The sequence below is a fragment of the Orycteropus afer genome, unplaced genomic scaffold, assembly GCF_000298275.1.
Source record: "Orycteropus afer afer isolate SDZICR_OR568_19922 unplaced genomic scaffold, OryAfe1.0 scaffold00212, whole genome shotgun sequence".
NCBI lineage: Eukaryota > Metazoa > Chordata > Mammalia > Tubulidentata > Orycteropodidae > Orycteropus > Orycteropus afer.
Window position 1 is genome coordinate 2,872,740 of NW_006921799.1, and position 15,569 is coordinate 2,888,308.

The following is a 15,569-nucleotide window of genomic DNA, read 5'->3' on the forward strand; positions in this document are numbered from 1 at the left end:
AACCAGAAGGCTGGCGGTTCAAACCCACCAGCCACTCCTCGGAAGGAAGGTTGGGCAATCCTACTTCCGTAGTGATACTGCCTCAGAAACCCAAGAAGGTGTCGCTATGAGTTGGGGCCGACTCGACAGCATATAACAACAACAACAACAACAATATACTTGAAATACACACACACAGACACACCAGCCCTAAATGCTTGCAGTTCCCATGCTTTTTCACTTTTCCTCTGGCCACATCACTTCTCACTGCTGTTCCTATATTTCTTGCCTCTAAATTGATGTTTTATTTTAATGAATGAGATTCTGAAATGCCATAATGTTATTCCTACAAATAAAATCATGGGCATTTTGACAGCCATGCATCTTGGTGACCTCTGGGTTTTCTTTCTTATTCACAGGTACTTACGGTTGCTAGGTCTGACCTTCACATAAATGAGGCACTCCAAAAAAAAAAAAAAATCACTGCCATTGAGTTGATTTAGTGACCCCTCCTTGGGTTTCAGAGGCAGTATTTGTGTGGAAGTAGATTACCCAATCTTCCTTCAGAGGAATGGCTGATAGGTGGAACCATCAGTCTTCTGGTTAGCAGTCAAATGCTTTAGGCACTATGCCACCAGAGCTCCTGTAAATGAGGCACTGTTGTTGTTGTTGTTGTTATTTGCCATCGAGTCGGCCCCGACTCATAGCGACCCCTCCTTGGGTTTCCAAGGCAGTATCATTACGGAAGTAGGAATGCCCAACCTTCCTTCCGAGGAGTGGCTGGTGGGTTTGAACCGCCAGCCTTCTGGTTAGCAGTCAAGTGTCTTAGGCACTATGCCTCTTCCTAATTTCACCTCTGTATTCACTAGTTAAGTAACTCATTGCATGTAAAGGACCCCTCCAGACCGTTCTGTCTAGATCAGTTGTTAAATAAACTTTAGGGCTTAGTGATGCCAAAATTATTAGTACTGACAGCTTTCAAGAAAAATCCTCTCCCGGAAGGTTCATGGCCATCTAAATGAGACATTTTAGTAACTTTTGAAAAATAGGAAAATGTGATAGACGTAGTACTAAATTTGAAGTCAGGAGACAAAGGTTTGAATATGTTTTTACCTCCTACATGTTTGTATGAACTTAGATAAACTACTTGACTTCAGTGAAGTTCAGGTTTTCTGTTTCTTTTTTAACTTTGGACATAAACATACCAAATCATTGCACAGTTACCACAGGGGACATCACTCATCTTCATATCCCCAGTAAATGCCGTGACTAAAACATAGCAGGCACTCAGTAATTATTTGTTTGGTTGAAATTGTGTGTCTATCGATATAAATACAGATACAGATCTGTTATTATTGTGAGCAGTAGGTTCAAAGCAAGAGAGCCTGGCTGATTTAGTACATACTCATTGCAATGAAGTATAATTATATCTCTTTACTTCAGAGTCTACTAATTTAAAATTTATATAATTCAGCCAATTTGGGATAAAGTTGTTGCTGTTAGGAACCATTGAGTCACTTTTGACTCATAGTGACCCCATACAACAGAGTGGAACTATCCTGTGCGGTTTTCCAGGTTCTAATCTTTATAGAAGCTGATCACTAGGTCTTCCTCCCTACAGCCTCTGGGTAGGTTTAATCCACGAGTCTTTCAGTTAACAACTAAGTGCTTAACCATTACACTACTGGGGTAAAGCTCACTGTTGTTTAATAAGCCCCTTGCCAGTTTGATGAAATGACAGTATAAACAGTCTTCAAGCAAATATATTTAAAATGCTTAATAAAACAGCAGTTTTATATTTCAGTGGACCCATTCATAAACAAAGTCAACTAAACAAGGTTTTTGACCATTTTCTGTCTAAGGCACTCTAGAGGAGCTCTGGTGGCGTAGTGCCTAAGGCATTGACCGCTAACCAGAAGGCTGGTGGTTCAGACCCACCAGCCACTCCTCAGAAGGAAGGTTGGGCAATCTACTTCTATAGGGATACTGCGTTGGATTTTTTTTTTTTTTTTTTTTTTTTTAAATGGGCAGAAAGAGACACAGACCCTATCTTCAATGCACTCGTCAACAAGTACACTAGATAAGACTCATAGTTACTGTTCTGGTTACCTAGTACCACTCTGACAGGAATATACCACAAATGGGATGGCCTGAACAAACAGGAGTTTATTCTTACAATTTAGAGGCTTTGAGACCAAGTTCAAAGTGCCAGTCTCTATGGGTGAAAGCCCCTCAGCCTTGGGGTTCAGCTCTGCCTCCTGTTTCTGGCCCACCAGAGCTAGAGGCTTTTCTTCACCCAGACAGCTGCACACTGCTGACACTGAGAAGCCCAGGGTTGACAAGTAAAAAGGCACAGTCCCAATATTACCAAACTACATGGTAGGCCATTAACTCATGTCCATTGAATGTCCCAAGGTCAGCAAAGCATGGCAGGCTGCTGAACAACGACACAGCTACATGCAGGGTTCACGTGTGCCATAAGCTAGAAACCATTCCCAAAGCTGTTTCTTATATACAGGAAGCAGACACATTCCCAAAGCAGCTACTCAGCTGCTCCAATAGATTCCACTATGGAGTTGATTACCAGTCTCATCATGGGAAATACTACATCCAGCTACCCAGCCACTCAGACCCAGCCAAGCTGACAACACAAACTTAACTACCACAGTTATTCATGACAAAGGCCAAGTGTGCAAAGCATAAGCAAAATGTTAAGCGAATCACATTGGGAGTGATCTACCATGATCAGGACCCTTGGGAGCACCTTCCTAAGCTGAGCAGTCAAAGCTTTTTTTCAACTGACTCCTTTTCATCTGTTCATCTTCATGTGCTAGCCCTACCCTGCTCTTACTGTATTCCTCAGCCGTACAGATGAATGAATCTCCAGATCTGCCTACCTATATAAGGCCTTGGAGCTCATTTACACATTCTCCCTTCTCCCTGAAACAGCGTGCTGGTTGCCTTTGTTGGTGTATGTGTTCTTGAGTTGATTCTTATAGTAACCTGGTATATAACAGAACAAAGCTCTGCCCTGTCTTGTACTATCTGCACAATGTACTATCCTCACAATTGTTTCTGTATTTGAGCCCATTGTTGCACCCACCATGTCAGTCTGTCTCATTGAAGATCTTCCTCTTTTTCTCTGACCCTCTACTTTACCAAGTATGATTTCCTTCTCCAGGAACTGGCTTGTCCTGATAATATATCCAAAGTATGAAATGTGTCCATCTTCACTTCTAAGGAGCAGTCTGGCTATACTTCTTCCAAGATGAATTTGTTTGCTCTTTTCTGGTAGTCCATGGTATATTCAATATTCTTTCCCAACACCATAATTCAAATACATCAATTTTTCCTTTAATTGGTAAACTCATATTTATTTTCCAAAACTCACCTCTCTTTTCTCCATGTCAGTTAAGGTCTCTGACTACACCCACTCCCCCTTTCTCTGGGTTAGTAGAGATTTCATCCTCCGTGATTTAGAACACTTGGTGATAGTGGTGATCTTTGTGCCATCAAGTTGATTCCAACTCATATTATCAAGGTGACAGATGAGCATTGCCTAGTAATGTTTTCTTGGCTGCAATCTGTACAAGGGCAGATCATCAGTTTTTCATCCCACAGAGCTGCTGAGTGGGTTCGAACCACCAACCTTTTCATTAGCAGCTGAGCATTTAACCATTGCACCACCAAGTCTCCTTTTAGAGTACTTGGTACACTTCCCTATTCCGGCACTGTGATGGTCAGAAAGGAAGAGTATGTAAGAAATACTGAAGCAGTAGAAACAGGCAGTGGATGTCCAAGCATCTGATTGGACTTGAGAGTAGGAGAGGGATAGACTTTAAACATTGTTCCAATTTCTAGCCTGTGTAGCTAAGAAGAAGGAATGCTATTAACAGAAATGGAGATCACAGGTGGGAGAGAGCTATATATACTGAGGATCTGAAATGTCTCAGGCACTGTGCTCAGCTCTGCTAGTCCTTCATGTATATTGATTATATGTTTAAATTGAGTTACGTGATTAGAACACTCATACAGGGTCATATAGTAGAAAGCAGTGGAGTTAGGATTCAAACTCTGCTTTCTCTAGAGCTTGGGCTATTGTCATTACATCACATCCCACCAAGCAGTCTCAAACAAGTTTGTTAATAACCTGCCAGTCCCCTCTGTTCACAAGAGCTGCATTCCTATATGTGTCTTTCTTGCAGTACCTACCTGTTTAGTGTTGGTTTCTAAGATACTTCGAAGTAATAACATAGCAAGTCACTTTAATTGATCTATTTTTAAGACTTTTCATTAATTTTAACTGGGCTTCCTCCCCACTCTACTAAAATTTTTCTTTGTTAGAAGGTCAGTGTGAAGGCATGAGCCAGAAGCACTAATAAATAAATAGTTCCCTGGTATACAGCTCTCTGAGAACTATTGGGGGTGATACAAAGATGAAGACAGCAAGGAGTTCTAAATCTAGTGGTTGAGGCAGCCACCTCCACAGATATCCACAAGTAAAGCATAGTAGGAGAGCCATGCTGCAGTGAAGGAGATAATGGATCCTGACTGGACAAACAGCAGCACTCTACTTGAACAAGCACATTTTAGTGCTACCTCCAAAGATGAAATGGGAAGACCTAGATTGTTTCCAAAATGTTATGAAAGTATTGTGCTTATTCCTTCAATATGGAGGGAATGTGTTGTTTTAACCTATCTCAGAGCTTTGTACTCTTTAGAAACACATTAAATTGAAGATTCCCAGTTATGTGAACTTAAATTTAGAGTTCCTGTGTGGTGTGAATGGTAAACACACTCAGCTGATAGCCAAAATGTTAGCGGTTTGAGTCCACCTAGAGGTGCCTTGGAGGAAGGGCCTGGAGTTCAGCTTCTGAAAATTCAGCCGTTAGAAACCACCTGGAGTGCATGTGTACTGTGAAACGTGTGGGCTCACTATGATTTGGAATCGACAACAACTGGTCTTGTTTTTTTTTTTTTTTTTCCCCTTGGAACATAGGTATGCATCCTATACATAGTTAATTAAATTCAAGTTTAAAAGTTTTACTTTTATTTAAAAAATAATCTGATCTGTTTTTAGATATTTTAAAAAAGTAAAGACTTCTAAAGCAGCCTAGCAATTATATGAGTTAAGTAAATGAATTATCAAATAAGTTTTGTTTTTAAATTGTTTATGTTAGTGTATAAGGAAGGTTGGGCAATCCTACTTCTGTAGTGATATTGCCTCGGAAACCCAAGGAGGGGTCACTATGAGTCGGGTTTGACTCGACGGCACATAACAACACAAAACAACAACATGTTAGTGTATACATCATCATTGTATATGGAAAGTTAAAAATGATCATGCTTTGCATTTTCCTTCCTTTGTTTTTGTCTTTATTTTAACCATATACTCACCAAAGCTGTGTTGGTAGGAGGAGAGAAACGAAAATTGAACTCTTTGCTGTTGACTCAATTCTGAGTCTTAGCTATGCTATAAGACAGATTAAAATTGCCCCACAGGGTTTCCAAGGCTATATAAATCTTTATGGAAGCAAATTGTCACATTTTACTCTCATACGGTGGATGGTGGGTTCAAACTACCAATCTTTCAGTTTGCAGCCAAGTTTTTTCTGCAGACATTTCCTCCATTACCTGTTTGTTGCTTAAATATTTACCAAGATTTTGACTTTCACTTATTCTCATCTGAATATGTCTCCCTCAGCTCTCAGGGCTTCTACCACAACTTGTCAGAAAAGATTCCTAAGTGTCTACTTCAGTAGTAGTAATACTAAGCACCAGAGAAGGATACAGGACATTTCCAATGGGCAGTCCCAAAGCAACTGCAATATGATTAGACTTGTATTCATCATCTGCTGTTGTTGTTGGCTGCTGTTGATTTGGCCCCCAACTCATGTCTATTACCACCTGCGTAAGCTATGTCCATCTTCCTGTTTTGTTACCTAAGGAAGAAAGATAACCCCATCTACCCAGGTACCAAGCCATAATCTCCAGTTGCAGAGAGTTCTTGGGCTCTTTACTCTCTGTCATTCTCTACCTGTCTCACCACAATCATTACAAGAATGTCAGATGTGCATTTCAGATCTCTACCCAGCATCCTTCCCAGTTTATCCTCATAGTTGTGGTCTACCTTTCTTTACAGGATCTCATCATTTTACCAGGACCAACTTCTAATGGCTTTGTATCCTTATTTTCTGTCCTACTCCCTCCAATTGATTGTCCACGTTGTATTTAAAGAAGAACTTTCTGAAGTGAACTTTCTGAACACTCCTCAGGTTAAAATCTTTCCGTGGCTTCCAGTTTCTTTTAGGATAGTATCTCTTTATTTCATCACATAGGCCCTTGATGATTGGGTCTCTACTGATTTCGGCTTCATCTTTGCTTTGCCCCTCCCCTCCCATATGACTGAAGACTGGAACAAATCCAGTCTTCAGTCACAGGGAATGCTGGCCACTTCCTGCTAGTGTATGCCTCTGTGATATTCCCTTTGGACCCTCTTGATGTATCCCATTTCCTTCAATTCCTTTATGCTCCTTTTCCTCACAAGTACTAGATTTAAATTCTTTTAGATTTAGTCCTAGTATCTCTTCCCTTGGGGTACCTTCCTGGTATGCCCCAAATTGAGTTAAGGGCTTGGTTCTATAGTACCCTGGGCATGCCTATATTAAAATTCTCATCACAATTCACTGTAATGGGAGGTTTCTCTATCTGTCTGCCCCAGGACACAGTATGTTCATGAACTTTCTACATCATTGTATCCTCAGAGCCTAGCACAATGCTCTGTGCTAACCAGATGTTTGTGGACTGAAAGAGATCGCTTTAATTAAAATACTCAATATTCCTTGAAAAATATATAAGAATCGACCTAAGAATAATTTATTTTGTGAGAGAGTCTATTTCTTCCATACGATCCATTCTATGATTTTTTTTCCCCAATTAAGCAGAAAATAAATGTTTGAATCTAAAAATAAATCTGGAGGTTTCTTTTTTAAAATTGATGTCTTTTAAAAGTCAAGTCTGAAGCTAAATATCTCACTTTAAACCTTTAAAATTATATGTGATTGAGTTTTTTATTTTGTTGCTCAAATGAGTATTATTTTAATCTTTAAACCAATATGTTTACTTTAAAATTCTTTTTATTCTTAGTAATGAAGAATATTTTTAATGAATTATTATAAGCATCATAAACATTATTTTTACATATTCTATGATGGTGAATGGGGCTCTGGTAGCACAGTGCTTAAGACATCTGACTGCTAACCAGAAGGTTGGTGGTTCAAATCCACCAGCCACTCTGTGGAAGCAAGACTGGGCAATCTACTTCCGTAAAACTTTACCACTTTGGAAACCCAATGGGGGTTGCTATGAGTTGGAATCAACTGAATGGTAGTGGAGTATTTTTTTTGGGGGGGGGGTTTAAAATGGTGAATATAGTTTATACAAAAATATATAGCTCCTTATTATCTTTAATAATTCCATTAAAATCACAAATTTTATTATATTAATAGTAGTTAATTTTACATTCAGGATAGGATGACTAACTAACCCAAACCTAGTTATTCTTAGGTAGAATATTATAAAGTACCAAGGTGGCACAGTGATTAATTTATATATTTTTAGAAAAAGTCTTCAAATTTGTAACTGTAAAATTAGCTATCCTTTACTGAGCATGTGTCATGTGGCATTTCTAAGCTTCACAACAGTGCTGCAGGGTAGACATTATTTTTCCTATTTTACAGGTAAAAAACTGTTTCAAAGAACTTCACTTTCTAGCCTACGATCAAATTGTGTATTGGTGACTGAGCCTGTGTTTGAACAAGCTCCCACCTAATTACAAAACCTGTGGTATCTTATGCTGCCATAGCACTATGAAGAGGGAAGGAAGCTTGGTCTATCTCTGAACAGGTTAAAATGCTTGTAATCTCAGCTTTCTCTTGGTTTCTAGGTTTCCATTTCCTCATCTTAAAAGTACCTACTCTCCTTCTAGATCTGAAATTCTGTGAACTTTTATGAACTAACATAACAGAAACCAAAGACAAGATAGGAATCTTGATTCTGTTTTTCTCCCCATATGCAAATACCATTCCTCAAGTGAAAGCAGGTTGTCACAGCAAGTATGTTGAGCCTTGAATGTAATGAAGCTCATTTGTCAGTGTCTGAGGCCTGTAACTTTGTAAAAGTTAAACAGGGACATATTTCAGAAATGCACTTCTGAACCTTAGAAAATGCCTGTGTTTCCTGTTGCTAAAGGTGTTCCTTTTCAGTTGCTTGAGAAAATAATAGAAGGCTGATGAGAACATGAGTGTTTTGTTTAACACAGGCTCTTTCAAACTACACATTCCTTTTCTGTGTCTTGCTCACATGTCATTTTAATATGAAATGGCACCTGTGTTTTGTCTCAGTACACATTTACCTTTCAGCATTTCAGTTGGTGAAATGGGAGGTACTGAAAAAGTTGTTTTTATTTGGTGGATTTTGTAAATCCATTCAATAGCTGGTGTTTTCTTTAGACTTTATTATTTCTTCTGCTTGGTAAACGTCATGGAAATGCATATAAACCCTTTGCTGTCTCATAGCAATCGTACGGGACAAAGTAGAACTGTCCCATAGGGTTTCCGAGACCTTTCAGTTAGCAGCCAAGTGCTTTAACTACTGACTCAACAGTCCAAACTCAAACTCATTGCCACCGAGTCAATTCTGACTCATAGGGACCCCCATTGGGTTTCCTAGGCCATAAATCTTTACGGAAATAGATCACCTCATCTTCCTTTTGCAGAGCAGCTAGTGGGTTTGAACCACTGACCTTCTGGTTAGCAGCCAAATGCCTTATCCACTACACCATCAGAGCTCTTTGCAAATGCATATAGTGACTCTTAAGCCTTTTCTTTAACCAAAATTTTAACCAAAATTGCTGTCATAATGAATCTGTTGACTGCTTCCAGGAAAAAACAAACAACAACAAAAAAAAACACAACCCTGATGTGAGTTTTCATTTCACCAGGTCATTTAATTAGAATTTTATTTAAATAAGTGCTGGGAGCTCTGGTAGAATAGTGCCTAAGGCACTTGACTGCTAACCAGAAGGCTGGTGATTCAACCCCGCCAGCCACTCCTCAAAAGGAAGATTGGGCAATCTACTTCTGTTGTGCTGGGAGCTCTAGTAGAATAGTGCCTAAGGCACTTGACTGCTAACCAGAAGGCTGGTGATTCAAACCCGCCAGCCACTCCTCAAAAGGAAGATTGGGCAATCTACTTCTGTTGTGATTTGTTGTTGTTGTTATGTGCCATCCAGTCAGACCCGACTCATAGCGACCCCTCCTTGGGTTTCCGAGGCAGTATCACTACGAAAGTAGATTGCCCCATCTTCCTTCCGAGGAGTGGCTGGTGGGTTTGAACCGCCAGCCTTCTGGTTAGCAGTCAAGTGCCTTAGCCACTATGCTACCAAAGCTTGAGTTGGGTCTGACTTGAGGGCACATAACAACAACAACAAGGTCTGTAAATGTGCACATTTGTGTGTGTGTGTGTGTGTGTGTGTGTGTATGTAGATAGATAATGACTCTGTGGATGGTACAAACAGCTACATCCTCAGTGACTAGCTGAAAGGTTGACAGTTTAAACCCACTCAGGGGTTCCTCAGAAGACAGGCCTGGCAATCTGCTTCCAAATGGTCACCTCAGCCTTGAAAACCCTATGGAGCATTTCTACTCTGAATGCATGGGGTCGTTTTGATCGCCATTTATTCAATGGCAACTAAGAAAAACAACAACAATGTATGTGAACGTGTGTCCACATTGGCTAAATGCACATATAAAGTTGTGTTCAACATGAACCCCAAATTTGGAGTTAGAAATAATTTTGTAGAATGAAAAATAACAAACTTTCTCTTTTCTTTATGCTCTCTCTTTAATCTGTAGAGGACTATTTCATCTAAAACAATAGACGCTCCTGCTATTAGTTCTGCTTAATTTCTTCCTTTTGCAGTTTCATATGTTAGTCTAGGTTTTTTACAGAACTGGAAGAATACGGATTGTGCTAAAAATGGTCATATTCTTTTTAAAAAAACATACAAAAGGTAGAAATAGCTTTAGGATTTGTTATGGGGAATAAACACTTTCACTTCAGACCTAAAGACCTAGAAGTTAATGAATTGCACCCCCAAGTACAGTGTGGTACTAAGGCATCAATCATACAAATACAGCCTTTTGATTTTTTTGTTATATACTAGTAACTGAATATTTCGACCTAAAAAAAAAAAAAAAAAAACTTACAAGACTTATTGTTAAAGAAATATACCATTTTATGTAATTTCACCGTGTCATGAGAACAATATAAGAAAAAAAAAATCAAAGATGAGCTGATGGTGAAGTCAAAGCTTCGAATTATTTTGAAAAATACTACATTACATACATTTTCAAAGATGTTACCACAAAGTGTATTTATGGGTTACACAAAGAAGCAAAAAAAGTGGGCATGTATATTTTTTAGCAGGCTTTTAGAGGAAATAGTTTTGAATAGCACATCTGCAGAATTCCAAGTCAAATTAATTTAAGGAAAACTGTTCTGAAGTAATGAATGGAAATCACGTTTACAATCACCATGAGTCAGCCTGGTGCAGAGCAGCTGAGTGTTAGAAGGTCAATGTTGATGAAGCGTCTGACTCCTTTTTTTATCCAAGCCAACTCTTTCCATGGGAAAAATTCCACGGAAAATCCACCTACCACTCAGTCCCTACCACTGACGTTTTCAAATTAAATTTTGCTTTCTATTTCCTAGCAAGTTGTAGGAAAAAGGGCAGGATCGTAGAAAGCCTCTGTTGTTCATTATACCCTTTCAGTGTTTCTTTACACATGCTGCTACATATCTTACAAATTTATTATTTTAATTGGTTTTTCACCCACATCATAAAGTTAGTTTCTGTTATTTGAATTTGTTTGTAAAATGTACCCTTTTTGTTGCTTCAAAGCACAACATAAAATATATAATGTGTGGCAAGAAAACACAACATAGAAGCTACTAAAATCATCTATTTGTAAATGTTTCTAAAATTTGATTAGCCTCAAAAGAGAACTTATTAATTTTTTTTTTAATGAAATGCTAGGTACTAGGCAAATGTAATAGAAACCCAAGCTTCTCTTGAACGAGGGCCAGAGAAGCCAGCTCTCTGCCCAATCAGAGTAGCCACCCTGCTTCCATAGTTCAGCCTCTACTTTTGAAGAGAGATTTGAAGGTCTTCTTTCCTTATTTCTTCTCCCTTAAACACCTAGAGAGAGAATTGTCAGCTCTAGTTTTATTTAAGGCAAAGGGGGCAAGGAATATCATGCATTTACATTTTCTCCTATATTATAATCTTTACATTTTTGTAAGGAAACTCATTGGTTGTTGTCTGTGCTGTCAAGTCGGACCCGACTCATAGCGACCCCACCTTGGGTTTCCGGGGAGATATCACTACGGAAGTAAATTGCCCAACCTTCCTTCCGAGGAGTGGCTGGTGGGTTTGAACCACCAGCCTTCTGTTTAGCAGTCAAGTGCCTTAGGCACTATGCTACCAGAGCTCCTAAAACTCATTTATCATTCAGATAATTAAATTTATTATTTTCTGACGAATGGTTCCATCCTTATTATATACTTTCTTTAATCACTTAGCCCCTAAAAGCTTATAACCTATATATTGTTATTTGGTTTTATTCATAAAGTGGGTAACTATGTGCCTCTTGTATTAAGTGAGACCTCTTTTCTTGTTTTTCATGATTACTTATTGCACTTGTTACACCTCAGAGAATGCTTTTCAAAATCTGTACTAAGTTCTCCTGATCCACATTTTGGACTCCTACAAATCCTTCCTGCCAGTTGTTGCTTTCTCTGTCCTACCCCTCATGCCCTTTAAAATAATCCACCTTAAGAATGATTTCAAGCATCTAAGGTTTTTCTTTCTGTCCTTCCCACAGGGTTTTCTCATTTCTCAAAGGCTATAAAATAGTAAGTTGTCATGGTTCACACTGACTGTTTGAACACGGCTGCATTTAAGGGAGGAGGAATGCCATCCTAATGTAAAAAAAAAAAAAAATTGCTTTTGGTTCCCAGGTAGAGGATGATAGAGACATTTCTGAACTCTTCTCCATCTGACCCTCATGTTCACAGGAAAGAACTTATTCTTTACCCTTTTTTTTAAACAAGCAGAGAAGATCTTGAAGATACTTTTAAAAGTCTGGTAGAGATTTCTGGAGCCAATGACACAGGAAAACCCCCTGAAACTGTTCCCCTCAGATATTTTTAAACTTTAACCTTAAAACTATTCCCTGAAGTCTTCTTTGAACCAAAAAAGTAGCTTATATTAGTAAAGTACATTTGCTTTGACCATAGTGCTGTTTTAAAGAATTGTCTATATGAGATCAAATTGACAACAGCAACTCGAGAGGTTAAATGGGAAGCTTAGGGGGAAATAAACTTAAGATAATGTTGCTGAAATAATGTGGAAAAGGATAGCTAGAATGGTAGAATAACTTGAAAAATGTAGCCAGCACCCCTGAGCTGTACATGTAGAAACTGTCGAGATGGTTTATCTATATATGCTTTCATCAAAATACAAAAATTAAAGAAGAAAAGTCTGGTAAAATTTTACAGACTCACTCATAGCCTGTTGCCTAGAACTCTCAATATAAAAGTAGTTAATGTGAAATATCGTGCGTGTTTATTACTGAGAGGACTGTGAATGTTTTAATTGAGTCTTCAGTTTAGAATAAGTGATTATACTTGTGTTAGACTGGGTTCTCTAGAGAAACAAAAACCAGCAAAGCTTATATATATATATAGAGAGAGAGAGAGAGAAATTTATTTTAGTAAAATGGCTCACAAATGTATAGAAGCCAGCAAGTCCAAAGTCCCTGGATCAAACGTCAAGCTGGAGGCTTTTCCTGGCTCCTGCAACCACAGAGGCCGAGAAGCTCAAGGCTGGCAGGCAGTACACCAGCTGTTGACTCCAACGAATGATGAATCCAAGATCTCCAGGCCAAACAGTGGACTGCTCACTCACAGACAGTTGTAGGCAGCGCAGCGGAATCCTGATCCACAGAAGAATGTCTCTCTTCCCAGGATATCCCTGGATATCCTGGAAGCAGGCCATACCCCTTTGGCAGATTGGCCACTCAGAACACAGTCATCTGATCCCATCATGAGAACAACCACACAGAACTGGGTCCAGCCCAGTTGACACACAGCTCCAACTATCACAACACTGTAGTCAAAATATTGCTTCAGCTAACAATGTTTATAAAATATACCTTAATCCAATAAATTAACATATTCAGGAAGCCTCTAAATAGCAAAGTATGTATATATCAGGGGTCAGCATACTTTTTCTGTAACAAGCCATGTAGTAAATATTTTTGATTTTGCAGACCACACGTCTCTGCTCAACTCTGCCTTCACCAGAAAGCAGCCATGTTGTTGTGGTTGTTAGGTAGAGTTGGCTTCAACTCTTAGTGACCCCATGCACAATGGAACAAAACACTCCCCAGTCCTGTGCCATCCTCACAATCATTGCTATTCTTGAGCCCATCATTGCAGCCACTGTGTAGTACCTTCCAACCTGAGGGGGCTCCTCTTCCAGCACTATATCAGACAGTGTGTCACTGTTATCCATACGGTTTCAGTGACTAACTTTTTCATAAATGGACCACCTCTTCCTTCTTCTTTGTCTTAGTTTGGAAGCTACTCTGAAACCTGCCCAGCCTGGGTGACTCTGCTGGATTTGAAATACCTATGGCATAACGTCCAGAATCACAGCAACACACAAGCAACCATAGACACAAAAATTAATGAACGAGGTTGTGTTCCAATACAAATTTATTTCTGAACACTGAAATTTGAATTTACAGTCATTTTCACATCACAAATTGTTTAAATTTTTTTCCAACCATTTAAAAAACATTCTAGGCTAGGTGCTGTACCAGAAACAGGCCTGAGCCTTCGTTTCTGTGCAGGCTGCAGTTCATTACCCCTTGCTATGGATTTTCAAGTAGAAAGGGCCACAATAAATACTAGTAGTAAGCCAGCAAAACTGAAGTAAGACTATTATGATTTTGACAGGAAAATTATACTATTTTAAATGCCTGAATTATATATACAAAGAAATCTAGATGATGCCTGAGATAGTAACTGTCTTTACTTTGAGACTCTCCAGCCTCCAACATCCTTCTTGAGATGAGATTGGAGCTGTCTCTCTCCCTCTCCTTATCCTGCTGACCTTCTGGACCCATCCCAATAATGGAGCCCCTTCCTCTTACACTAGCAGAAATGATGAGGTCAGTATGAACCAAGTGAAACCAAACCCACTGCCGTCAAGTCGTTTCTGACTCATAGCAACCCCCAAGATTTCCAAGGTGATAAATCTTTATGGAAGTACGTTGCCCCATTTTCCTTCCATGGAAAAGCTGGTGGGTTAGCAGTCACATGCCTGAGGAACTGAGCCACTAGAGCTCCTTAAAGTGAGTATGGGAGTCATAAATTGGCATGGAAATCAGGTTCTTGATGGAGTACAGCACAAATGAGTTGTATATGGGGGAGGTTCATCTGCAGCTGTCTTTGATGCAACTTACACAAAATAGTTGTTGTTCTGTTAACTGAATACTACTCACAAATTGAAAAAAAAAAAAGTGAAACTGTTTTGTTAACATTCTGAATGCTTCTGAGTAAATAAAATTTTTGATAAGTTAAAAAAAAAAGAGAAATAAATATCTTTTCTAATCTGAGGCCAGGAGGCACACCCATTGTAATGCCTCTTTCTCACCAAGAGAGAATCACACATCCTCCTACCATGCAGCTGACAAATATTTCTTCTCAATTCAGAATGTCCTTTTTTCTTTCCTTTGTAATTTTATACTATCTGTAGCTGGCTCCATAGTAACCCAGGAGATGGCTAGGATACTCCTATCCATGATAAACAGCCAGCAAGTTAAGCTCAGTATATCAACAATGGTTGTGGTTTTGAAGAGATGAATTATATCATACTTAATTTACTACGGTCCGAATTTATGATGCAAATTTCAAAAACATATAGGAACCACACGAAAACAAAGGTATGTTCACAATTGCCATCACCGTAGTACTACATAGCAGCCCTCCAATCTTTTTTTTATTTATTTTCAATTTAGTGGTTTTGTTGAGTTTTATTTTTTAAATTTGTCAGATGATTAATAAGTACCACCAAAGGCAGATTTTTGTCTCCATAGAGCATCTAGAATGAATCAGAAATTAAATTTTTGGACCAATCTAGTCAATAGGCTCCTATTTGAGAAGAGCCCTTTCACAGTACCCAGGACTTCCTGTGGGCCATAATTAGAACACCAATTCTAGATTTCACTGGCTTATACTTTTCACTCACTTCTGAAGGGGCAATTTGATCCTAAAATGACCTATATATGCAGCGTTGATTCACCAGTTGAATAAAAAATGCTTGGATCCCATTCAATCTAGTTTTCCCATGTAGTCATTACTTGTACATCTGATTTACAGGGCTTGGTAGTTCCCCATGTGTGTGTCTATGCTGCATGTGTGTGATACAGAGTCTGTTTGTTTGTTTATTTATTTATTTA

General features: G+C 38.9%; 1 protein-coding gene across 1 annotated transcript in view; it reads left to right on the forward strand.

The window, feature by feature from the left end:
- KLF12 (Kruppel like factor 12) overlaps window positions 1–15,569 on the forward strand; it is a 448,102-nt gene that overhangs the window by 425,925 nt on the left and 6,608 nt on the right. The gene's annotated exons all lie outside the window — the stretch shown is intronic.